The 12075-nt window shown below is 53.0% G+C and overlaps 1 protein-coding gene across 15 annotated transcripts in view; it reads left to right on the top strand.

Annotated features, from left to right (window-relative positions):
- Nucleotides 1-10208: 10208 nt before the first annotated feature.
- The window catches only part of FCHO1 (FCH and mu domain containing endocytic adaptor 1), a 40986-nt gene continuing 39119 nt past the window's right edge, over nucleotides 10209-12075 (top strand). For 14 of the 15 annotated variants that reach the window (XM_074026358.1, XM_065535197.2, XM_065535208.2 and 11 more), the window contains exon 1: nucleotides 10209-10279. The gene's annotated coding sequence lies outside the window, so the exon portion shown is untranslated. Of the gene's footprint in view, nucleotides 10280-10579; nucleotides 10721-12075 lie in introns of those variants that run through there. The other variant, XM_065535202.2, reaches the window with a different exon arrangement.

Below are 12075 nucleotides of genomic sequence, written 5' to 3' on the forward strand. Positions count from 1 at the left end.
AAACAGTGTCAACTGGGCCAACGAAACACAAAGAAGTAACAGCTTGGCCGGGCGCGGTGGCTCAAGCCTGTAATCCCAGCACTTTGGGAGGCCGAGACGGGCGGATCACAAGGTCAGGAGATCGAGACCATCCTGGCTAACACGGCGAAACCCCGTCTCTACTAAAAACACAAAAAATTAGCCGGGCGAGGTGGCGGCGCCTGTGGTCCCAGCTACTCGGGAGGCTGAGGCAGGAGAATGGCGGGAACCCGGGAGGCGGAGCTTGCAGTGAGCTGAGATCTGGCCACTGCACTCCAGCCTGGGCGACAGAGCGAGACTCCGTCTCAAAAAAAAAAAAAAAAAAAAAAAAAAAGAAGTAACAGCTTATGGTGTGAGGTGTGGGGAGGTGGCACGCGCACCCCGAGGGCTCAGAGGAGGCCTGCAGTGCTGCTGCGTGGGGAGTTAAAGGAGGCTTCCCAAGGATGCAAAAGGATGAGCCTTGCTAGGGAAGGGGAAGGGCGCTCCTGGAGGAGGCACCAGCAGAGGCAAAGGCCTGGTTTGCGGGAGGAACCGAGAGAAGGGTGACACTGAAGCCCCGGCAAAGGGGGAAGAGTGTGGGAGGTAGCTGCCTGGAGGCCTCACTGAGCAGCTGGGACCAAACCCCATGGGGCCTGGGGGAGGGGAGACGCAGGGGAAGCAGGCTTAAAGTGTGGACTTGGGAGAGGCCTGCCAGTGCGAGTGGGTGGAGGCGCCAGGTCCTGGTAGGGCGTGGCCAGAGCTAATTTCTAGGATGATGTCAGCTCTTCCCAGTGAGAGGCAGTGATGGGGCAGGGTGTAGTGGAGCCCTGCCTGCTATGGCACCTCCTCCAGGTAGCCCTCCTTACTACCTCTTAGTCCACTGCCTGGACCCTTCCTGACCCCCTCTCTTAAAAGTGTCCTGGCCAGGCCTGGTGGCTCATGCCTGTCATCCCAGCACTTCGGGAAGCTGAGGTAGACAGATCACCTGAGGTCAGGAGTTCGAGAGCAGCCTGGCCAACATAGTGATACCCCATCTGTACTAAAAATACAAAAATTAGGGCCAGACGCAGTGTCTCACGCCTGTCATCCTAGCACTTTGGAAGGGGGAGGCGGGTGGCTCACCTGAGGTCAGGAGTTCGAGACCAGCCTGGCCAACATGGTGAAACCCATCTCTACTAGAAATACAAAAATTAGCCAGGTGTGGTGGCACATGCCTGTAATCCCAGCTACTCAGGAGCCTGAGGCAGAAGAACCCAGGAGGCAGAGGTTGCAGTCACCTGAGATCGCGTCACTGCGCTCCAGCCTGGGTGACAAAAGCAAAACTCCGTCTCAAAAAAAAAAAAAAAAATTAGCCGGGCGTGGTGGTGGGCGCCTGTAATCCCAGTTACTCAGGAGGATAAGGCAGGAGAATTGCTGGAACCTGGGAGGCAAAGGTCGCAGTGAGTTGAGATGGCCTGGGCAACAGAGTGAGACTGTCTCAAAATAAATAAATAAAGCCGGGTGGGGTGGCGTGGTGACTCATCCCAGCACTTTGGGAGGCTGAGGTGGGTGGGTCACCTGAGGTCAGGAGTTTGAGACCAGCCTGGCCAACATGGTGAAATCCCATCTCTACTAAAAATACAAAAACTAGCCGGGCATGGTGGCGGGCACCTGTATTCCCACCTATTCGGGGGGCTGAGGCAGGAGAATCGCTTGAACCCGGGAGGCAGAGGTTGCAGTGAGCCGAGATGGCGCCATTGTACTCTAGGCTGGGGTACAAGAGCAAGACTTCATCTCTAAATAAATAAATAAATAAAAATTAAAATTAAAAACTGTCATCCTGTCCACCAGCACATCTCCCTGTTGTATTTCTTTTTAGTCCGTAGCCCTAGCAGACTCTTACTTGTTTACATGTTTATATGTCAATGTGTCAATATGTTTCCATTGATTCCCCTCACTCTGAGCTGCACCCTCTCCATCTTGGTTGTTTCTGGGTCCCCGCTGCCCAGGACAGGACCCAGTACCTGCCCCCACACAGTAGGTTCTTGGGAAATGTTGGTTGTGCCCCAGCTTGGCAGCGCTGCTGGGTGACTTCGGGAATGTTATTTAACATCTCTGGGCTTCTCCTCTTCCCCAATCTCAGAAATAAGACAGTTGGCCTGAATCTCCAGGAGGAGTAGGGAGCCTTGGGCTGTTTTGGCAACTGGACCCCTGAGTTTTCTTCCCTGGCCTGTTTGGCCCCAGGTACCCCCAAACAGGCCTGCCCTATGTCATCCTGTCCTCCCCACCCCCTACAGCATCCTTTGGGATCTAGGCCCAGGGCAGGTGTGAGCTGTGGTACCAGCACACCCATGTCAAGTCCTGCCTCTGACATGTGTTTGCTGTGTGACTTCCGAGAGTAGCTTGCTTTCTCTGAGCTCAGTTTCCCCTGGCCCAGGCTTGGGAGAGGAGTGTCTGGGGGAGTATGGATGCAGTTCAGACCTCACCTGACAGGTGTGGATGGTACCAGGGCCCCTAAGAAGCTCCCAGGCTGGAGGGGGAGGGGGCAATGCCTAACATAACATCCCAGTCCTGGGGGATCAGCACTGGCTTGGAAGGAAGGCCAGATGGGTTTTCAGGAGCCCGGGAAGCCAACTGGAGGGCTTTTTGAAGGAGGGGACCACATAGGAACTAAGAGCTAAAGGTGGGAAAGAAACCTGGGATGCCAGAAGGAGGACTTCCTGGAGGAGGGGACCACATAGGAACTAAGAGCTAAAGGTGGGACAGGAGCCTGGGAGGCCAGAAGGAGGGCTTCCTGGAGGAGGGGACCACAAGAGCTAAAGGTGGGAAAGGAGCCTGGGAGTCCAGATGGAGGGCCTCCTGGAGGAAGGGACCACAAGGGCTAAAGGTGGGAAAGGAGCCTGGGAGGCCAGATGGAGGGCTTCCTGGAGGAGGGGACCAAACAGGAACTAAGAGCTCAAGGTAGGAAAATTACCAGTCAGATGGGCCCTGAGGTGGAACTGCTTTTGTGCCCCCTGCATTGAGGCAGGTAGAGAGAGATGAGGATAGGAACGTAGGGAGGGCTGGACCCCATAAGCATGATGGGCTGCTGAGATGGGTTTGCAGTTTTTACCCAGAGTGTGGGGGAGTCTGGGGGAGTGTTTCAAGCTGGAGAAGAAGGTGATCAGTTTCTGTCTGAAACCCTGCTGTGGGTCCCGGTTCAACATTCTGGAATTGCTACACACATGCACTGCAGTGGAACAGCTGAGCACGTGAAGGTGATGAGGATGAGTGAGCTTCAAAACTGGGGCTTAGCCTGGAAGGGTTATTGGCTTCACCCAGGAAGGAATTCCAGGGCAAGTCAAATTGTGTTAAATAGCAACTTTTCTTTTTCTTTTCTTCTCTTTTCTTTTCTTCTTTTTTTTTCTTTCTTTTTTTTTTCTTTTTTTGATAGGGTCTCACTCTCATGCCCATGTTGGAATGCAGTGCCATGATCTTGGCTCACTGCAGCCTCCAGGAGTCCTCCCACCTCAGCCTCCTGAGAAGCTTGGACCGCAGGCACATGCTACCATGCCCACCTAATTATTTCTTTTTTTTTTTTTTTTTTGAGACGGAGTCTCGCTCTGTCGCCCAGGCTGGAGTGCAGTGGCCGGATCTCAGCTCACTGCAAGCTCCGCCTCCCGGGTTTACACCATTCTCCTGCCTCAGCCTCCCGAGTAGCTGGGACTACAGGCACCCACCATCTCGCCCGGCTAGTTTTTTGTATTTTTTAGTAGAGACGGGGTTTCACCGTGTTAGCCAGGATGGTCTCGATCTCCTGACCTCGTGATCCACCCGTCTCGGCCTCCCAAAGTGCTGGGATTACCGGCTTGAGCCACCACGCCCGGCCAGAATTATTTCTTTACTTATTTATTTTTTTGAGACGGAGTCTTGCTCTGTCACCCAGGCTGGAGTGCAGTGGCATGATCTCCGCTCACTGTTCCCTCCACCTCCTGGGCTCAAGGGATCCTCCCACCTCAGCCTCCCAAGTAGCTGGGTCTACAGGCAGGCACAAGCCATGGAGCCCAGCTAATTTTTTGTATTCTTGGCACAGGCAAGGTTTCACATTTTGCCCAGGCTGGTCTCAAACTCCTGAGCGCATGTGATCCTCCCACCTGGGCCTCACAAAGTGCCGGGATTGCAGGTTTGAGCCACTGTGCCTGGAGTAATTTTTGTACTTTTTTTTTTTTGTAGAGATGGGGTTTGGCAATGTTGCCCAGACTGGTAAACAGCAACTTTTCTTCTTCTTCTTCTTTTTTTTTTTTTGAGATGGAGTTTAGCTCTTGGAGTACAACGGCGTGATCTTGGCTCAGTGCAACCTCTGCCTCAAGCGATTCTCCTGCCTCATTCTTCCAAGTAGCTGGGATTACAGGAGCCTGCCACCACACCCGGCTAATTTTTTTGTTTTTAGTAGAGATGAGGAATCATCGTATTAGCCAGGATGGTCTTGAACTACTCCTGACCTCAGGTGATCCACCCATCTCGACCTCCCAAAGTGCTGGGATTATAGGAGGGAGCCACCATGCCTGGTCTTTTCTCTCTCTCTCTCTTTTTTTTTTTTTTTTTTTTTTTTTGAGAGAGGTCTTGCTCTGTCACCCAGACTGAAGTGCAATGGCACCATCTCGGCTCATTATAACCTCCGCTTCCCAGTATCAAGTGAATCTCATGCCTCAGCCTCTCAAATAGCTGAGACTACAGGTGCCTGCCACTAGGCCTGGTTATTTTATTTTATTTTATTTATTTATTTTTTTGAGACAGTCTCGCTGTTGCCCAGGCTAGAGTGCAGTGGTGTGATGATAGCTCACTGCAGCCTCCAGCTCTCTGGCTCAGGCAATCCTCCAGCCTGTCTCCCAAATGGCTGGGCTTATAGGCATGAGCCACCACGCCCGGCTAATTTCTGTATTTTTAGTAGAGACAGGGTTTCGCCATGTTGGCCAGGCTGGTCTCGAACTCTTGACCTCAGGTGATCCACCCACCTCGGCCTCCCAAAGTGCTGGGATTACTGGCGTGAGCCACCGCGCCTGGCCCTAAACAGCAGCATTTGTTGACGTGGCTGTGTAGAGCAGCATCAGAGGTGCTGTTCCTTGCTGAGCAAGACTACTCTGCATAGACAGTGCGCCCAGAATAGTAGTTCACAGGCACAGCTGCACTCATATGTATACCCACTTTTAATTGTATGCAAATGCAGGCCAGGCATGGTGGCTCACGCCTGTAATCCCAGCGCTATGGGAGGCCGAAGTGGGCGGATCACCTGAGGTCAACAGTTCGAGACCAGCCTGGCCAACATGGTGAAAGCCCGTCTCTACTAAAAATACAAACATTAGCCAGGCATGGTGGTGCGCGCCTGTAATCCCAGCTACTCGGGAGGCTGAGACGGGAGAATCGCTTGAGTCCAGGGGGCAGAGGTTGCAGTGAACTGAGATTGCACCACTGCACTCCAGCCTGGGCAACAGAGCAAGATGCCATCTCAAAAAACCAAAATGTGTGTATATATATATATATATATATATGCAAATTAAGGCAGTTTATGCAGAAACTTCCAGGAAAAGGGTGACAACTTCCGAGTCATCAGGGTTGTTGCCATGGAAAGGGGTGGTAACTTCTGCATGTTGCCATGGCAACGGTAAACTGACATGGCACACCGGTGGGCATATCTTAAAAAAAGCCCCTTCCCTGGGGGTCTGTTTTATAATAGCTAGTCCTCAATTTGGTCCAATGTCACAGCCCCACCTCTGGAGTTGAGTCCTGCCTCCTACTTTGGAGGGCTGGCGGTGGGAGCCAGGTTTCTCGGGGATAAAGTAGAAGATTACAGACGAGCAAGGGGAGGAGGCTGAGCTCATGTTCTGCCCAATATAGATAGTTACAGCAAAATATGTATAGATATGTGTATATACATATATACACACATATGCCTCCCTGCTCTGTCCGCAGACAGGTCCTTCAAGACACAACACCCCAGTAACAACAAGTACACAGGCTGGGCGCGGTGGCTCAAGCCTGTAATCCTAGCACTTTGGGAGGCCAAGACGGGCGGATCACGAGGTCAGGAGATCGAGACCATCCTGGCTAACACGGTGAAACCCCGTCTCTACTAAAAAATACAAAAAACTAGCTGGGCGAGGTGGCGGGCGCCTGTAGTCCCAGCTACTCGGGAGGCTGAGGCAGGAGAATGGCGGGAACCCGGGAGGCGGAGCTTGCAGTGAGCTGAGATCTGGCCACTGCACTCTAGCCTGGGCGACAGAGCAAGACTCCGTCTCAAAAAAAATAAATAAATAAAAAAACAAGTACACATTAGCCGGGTGTGGTGGCTCATGCCTGTAATCCCAGCACACTGGGAGGCCCAGGCGGTGGATCATTTCAGGTCAGGAGTTCAAGACCAGCCTGGCCAACATGGTGAAACCCCGTCTGTACTAAAAATACAAAAACTAGCCGGGAATAGTGGCATGCACCTGGAATCCCAGCACATTGGGAAGCACAGGCGGGTGGATCATTTGAGGTCAGGAGTTCAAGATCAGCCTTGCCAACATGGGGGAACCCCGTCTCTACTAAAAATACGAAAAAAAAAAACCCAAAAAAATTAGCTGGGCGTGGTGGTGCACATCTGTAGTCCCTGCTACTTGGGAGGTTGAGGCAGGAAAATCACTTGAACCTAGGAGGTGGAGGTTGCAGTGAGCTGAGATCACATCACTGCACTCCAGCCTGGGCGACAGAGTGAGACTCCATCTCAAAAACAAGCAAACAAACAAACAAACAAACAAAAAACAAGCACACCGACGACCCAGGTCTTGGTTTCTAACACCGTTCTCCACTCAAAGGTACCGGGGCTACTCCTCGGAGAAAAGGCTGATTCTAGAACCAGGACAGGAAATATACAAGAAGAGCCCAGAGCATCTTGCAGTGCCGGAAAATAAGGACATTCTGAAAGAAAAAACAGGCCAGGCACAGTGGCTCACGTCTGTAATCCCAGCACTTTGGGAGAGCGAGGCGGGAGGATAACCTGAGGTCATGAGTTCACGACCAGCCTGGTCAATATGCTGAAACCCTGTCTCTGCTAAAAATACAAAACGTAGCTGGGCATGGTCGCGGGCATCCGTAATCCCAGCTACTAAGGAGGCTGAGGCAGGAGAATCGCTGGAAGCTGGGAAGCGGAGGTTGCAGTGAACCAAGATTGCGCCACTGCACTCCAGCCTGGGCAACAGAGCGAGACTCTGTCTCAAGAAAACAAAGAAACAAAAAACAAACAAACAAAACAAAAAACAAACAACCCCCAAACCTGACAGATCCCATTATGGCCAGGAAATCAAGGTCAACACCAGCAGAGTAAGGCATGTTGACAGTTTGTACCTTTGATATGGTGTGATGAGATGGGCGCTTCACCTCTGTGGTCTTCCTTCCCCAAATCCATCACCCTCATTTAACTGTGAGAAATACATCAGAAAAACCTCAGTGGAGAGACATTTTATAGAACACCTGACTGCCATGCCTCAAAACTGTCACCAAAAACAAGACAGTTTGACAAACCGTCACACCCCAGAACAACCTAAGGAGACATGAGGAGTAAATGTCATGTAAGATTCTAGGACAGAAAAAAGACATTGCAACCAGTGGCCATACCAGTGGAAGGTGATGATCATGTGGGAGGCGGGCTGGGCGCAGTGGCTCACTGTTGTAATCCCAGCACCTTGGAAGGCCGAGGCAGGCAGATCACCTGAGGTCAGGAGTTTGAGACCAGCCTGGCCAACATGACAAAACCCCATTTCTACTGAAAATACAAAAATTAGCTGGGTGTGGTGGTGGGTGCCTATAATCCCAGCTACTCGGGAGTCTGAGGCAGGAGAATCGCTTGAACCCGAGAGGCGGAGGTTTCAGTGAGCCGAGATGGCACCACTGCACTCCAGCCTGGCCAACAGAGTGAGACTCCGTCTCAAAAAAAAAAGAAAAAGAAAAAGATAAAAGACATTGTAATAAATGGACATACCAATGGACGGTGTTAATCATGGGGGAAGCAGGCCAGGTACAGTGGCTCATGCCTACAATCCCAGCAGTTTGGGAGGATGAGGGGAGAGGATGGAGTGAGCTCAGGAGTTCAAGACCAGCCTAGGCAACATGGTGAAATTCCGTCTGTGCAAAAAAATACAAAAATTAGCTGGACGTGGTGGCGCGTGCCTTTAATCCCGGCTACTCAGGACTCTGAGGTGGGAGGATTGCTGGATCCTGGGAGGCAGAGGTTACAGTGAGCTGAGATGGCGCCACTGCACTTCAGCCTAGGCGACAAGAGCAAGACCCCGTCTCACCAAATGAATAAATTAATAATAATAATAATAATAATAATAATAATAATAGGCCGGGTGCGGTGTCATCCCAACACTTTGGGAAGCCAATGCGGGTGGATCACGAGGTCAGGAGATCGAGACCATCCTGGCTAACATGGTAAAACCCCGTCTCTACTAAAAACACAAAAAATTAGCCAGGTGTGGTGGCGGGCGCCTGTAGTCCTAGCTACTTGGGAGGCTGAGGCAGGAGAATGGCGTGTACCTGGGAGGCAGAGCTTGCACAGCAAGCTGAGATCCTGCCACTGCACTCCAGCCTGGGCGACAGAGAGAGACTCTGTCTCAAATAATAATGATAATAGGCCAGGCGCAGTGGCTTATGACTGTTAATCTCAGCACTTTGGGTGGCCGAGATGGGAGGATTGCTTTAGCCTAGGGGTTTGATACTAGCCTGGGCAACATGGGGACACCCTGTCTCTATTAAAAAAAAAAAAAATTAAAGAAAAAAAATAGGAGAAAGCTGAGTGTGGGGTATACAGGAACTCTCTGTATTATCTTCACAATAATTCTATAAATCTAAAACTGCTCTAAAATAAAAGGTTTATTTGCAAATAAAATGAACTGGCCAGTTTCAGTGCTTCATGACTGTTGTCTCAGCATTTTGGAAGCTGAGGCAGGAGGATTACTTAAGCCTGAGAGTTTGAGGCTGCAGTGAGCTATGATCATGCCACTGCACTCCAGCCTGGGCAACTGAGCAAGACCTCGTCTCTAAACAACGAAAGAAAGAAAAGAAAGAACATCTGTAGCTGCCTTGGAGAACAGGGATTGTGTAGGGCTGGGATGGAGGGAACAAGAAGCACAAATAGGAAACTGAGGCAGCATCCAGGCTGAAGATAATTGGACCACTGTGGGGTGTAGGAAAACGGACAATTTGGAACTGTTTCAGAGACACTGAATCCACAGGATGAAATGCTGGTGATGAAGGGAAGAGAAGATCCTTAGGGTCTCCCAAGCTTCTGGTCTGTGCTCCTGGGCTGCCCTGACTGAGCCTGGGAGGCTGGTGGAGAGAGGCAAGAGCAATCAGCCGGGTGCCCTGTCCCTAAGCAGAGGGTAGAACGGGGGACTGGCGGGTGTTGTGTAAGTTTATTTTTTCTTTTTCTTCGTTTTGTTTGTTTTTTTAAGACGAAGTCTCACTCTTGTCACCCAGGCTGAAGTGCAGTGGTGCGATCTCGGCTCACTGCAACCTCTACCTCTCGGGTTCAAGTGATTCTCCTGCCTCAGCCTCCGGAGTAGCTGGGGTTACAGGCAGCTGCCACCACGCCCGGCTAATTTTTGTATTTTTAGTAGAGACAGGGTTTCACCATGTTGGCCAGGCTGGTCTCGGACTCCTAACCTCAAGCAATCGAGTTCGATCTCCAAAACAGAACTGTCATATGTCCTATGAGGGGATGACCTCCTGTGCAAGGGGCCGGATCCCGGGGCTGCCCTAGGCCGGCTGCAGACTTGCTGTGTGGCCTCCAAACAAGACCTTGCCCTCTCTGAGCCTCAGATTTTCCACTTGTAAAATAAAGACCAATAACGTTGCGGTTACAGGCTTGTGGGGGGTCATCAAATGAGCCCTGCCTGGGCGATGAATAAACGTTGGTCGCTCCTTACCCTTTACCACTGACTCTCAGGGGGAAAGAGTGGCGCCTGTCTCTTTAAATTATGCAAATAGCTGCGGGTGGCGTAAAGGGGGGGACTACTAAAAAGAGCCTGGTCTTAGGCTGGACCAATCAGCGCGCTGGGCTGGCGGAGACGGCCGTCTAAATGGCCCAATGGGGGACTGCGCGGGATCAGAGCCCGCCCTGCCTCCTGGCGCCGTCGCGGGGGTGGGGACTTTGTAGGCCACGCCCAGGGGGCGGAGCCAGTCGGCAGCCGCGCCGCAGCCGCGGAGGGAGGGGCGGGGCGGGCTCGGGTGTCAGCGACCGAGCCGCAGGTGGCGGCGAGCGCGGGGCTCGGCCGGAGCTCAGGAGGTGAGTGTTGCCCCCCGGAACCCCCTGGGACACCCTGGCCCGCGCAGCCTCCCACGCGCACCGTGCCCTGCAGCCCCGGCTGCTGCGGAGGGCAAAGGCGCGGCGGGACGCGAGGGATGGAGAGCAGGGGTTGGGGGCTAAGCGGTGGGCGCCCCGGCTTCTTCCCCAAGTGGTAATCGGGGGTCCGCAGGCGGAAACGGGGACCGCTCCCCAAATCCACCGTCTCCTGGCCTAGAACCGAGCGTGCACGGGGGCGGTGACGACGCGAGACCCCTCCCCAAATCCTTTTATTCTAAGCCTAGGTCTGGGTTCTGGGGCTGCAAAGATGGGGGTGCCGCTCCCCTTCCAGCCTGGAACCCTGGGCGGTGGCCGAGATGGGGACCACCCGCAAATTCCCTCTTCCCAGCTCCGGCCTGCAGACCACCGGGGACCGAGGATGAGGTACCCGCTTCCCTTTTCCTCCACTGTGAACCCCTCTCCAGGCCTGATGGCTGGAGGAGCTGGAGGGTCACCTGGCCCCTCCTCTAATCTGCCCCATCCCAGTCCCCCACCTCAAGGATGGGGTGGGAGGCGTTTCACTGGCATCTTCTGTGCGGACCCCAAGGTTGGAATTTTGGGGAGGAGGTCAGTGTGGGGTCCCCTGCCTGGCACGGTTTATCCAGGCCAGGCCTTGAAGGGCCTGGAGCCTGGACTTGGGGGGGTCCCTCTCTTACTGAGGGGCGGGGTGTACAGCTAGCATCTGTTCCTGGGGATTAAAATAAATCGAGGTAAATTAGGATCTTGCCAGAGGCTGGCTGTGAGTGGGGTGCGGAGGAGGTTTGGGTGGTGGGGGGCCCCTCCATCTGCCTTGGATCCCCCGAGTCACCTGCCCCAGCCGCAGTGGGGACCAGGAGGCAGAGTCGAATGGACCTGCTTCACTGGTGACCTTGGGCAGGTGACAGCGCCTTCCCAAACCTCGGTTTCCTCTTTTGAAAATTGAGGTTGGGAGCTTCGGACCCTGCATTTTACAGATTCTGAACTCACCCAGCCCACATTTTGTCTGATGGTGATTCACTCTTTTGCTTAACATGTGGGTGGTTTGGGGTCAAGAGAGTATTGGGTTTGGAGACCCTCCCACAGTGCCTTGCTATCCTCTGAGCCTCAGTTTACTGCACTGCAAAATAGGTTGATGATGACACTCTGATATTGGGGCTGGGGGCATGGGGGCAGGGAGTAAAACATAGGACCAAGCTGCAATCATTGGGACGGGGCATCACCACCCTGGTCTCACCAGTGGGGCCACCTAGGGCACACCCTGACCCACATACCATCACCCACACCAGGGGCGAACCTGTTCTTGGGCGAGGTCCTGGGCAGGAGGAGGTGGGAGTTGCCAGGCCAGCTCATGCCCTGTCCCTTGGAGCCCCCTCCCAGTGGTGGGCACAGGGCTGGGAGTCTGACACCCCCAGGTTTGAATTTGCCCCTACCTGTGTGTGTTTTCACTTGCTCCCTTGGTTTGTTCTTCTGTGAAATGGGCTGAATTCCTCTGGGAGGATGAGAGGAGTCTGTGGGAGGAGGAAGCTCTGTAAATACAGACATGATCATTATGATATTAATGACAGCATTAGTGCTCTTTAAATCGGGTCACAGCTGACCAGGAGGAGGGAGGGGAAGGGGGAGTCTACCAAGGGCATTGCCGAAGGAGACTCTAGCACCTGGGAAAGTTAGGCATACAGTAGGCATTCGATAGATGTTTGCCAAATGAAGTGAGGAAGAGGGAGGAGACCCATGGGGAGAACAGAAAATTCCTGAGAATC

This window comes from Macaca fascicularis, chromosome 19, assembly GCF_037993035.2.
Source record: "Macaca fascicularis isolate 582-1 chromosome 19, T2T-MFA8v1.1".
NCBI lineage: Eukaryota > Metazoa > Chordata > Mammalia > Primates > Cercopithecidae > Macaca > Macaca fascicularis.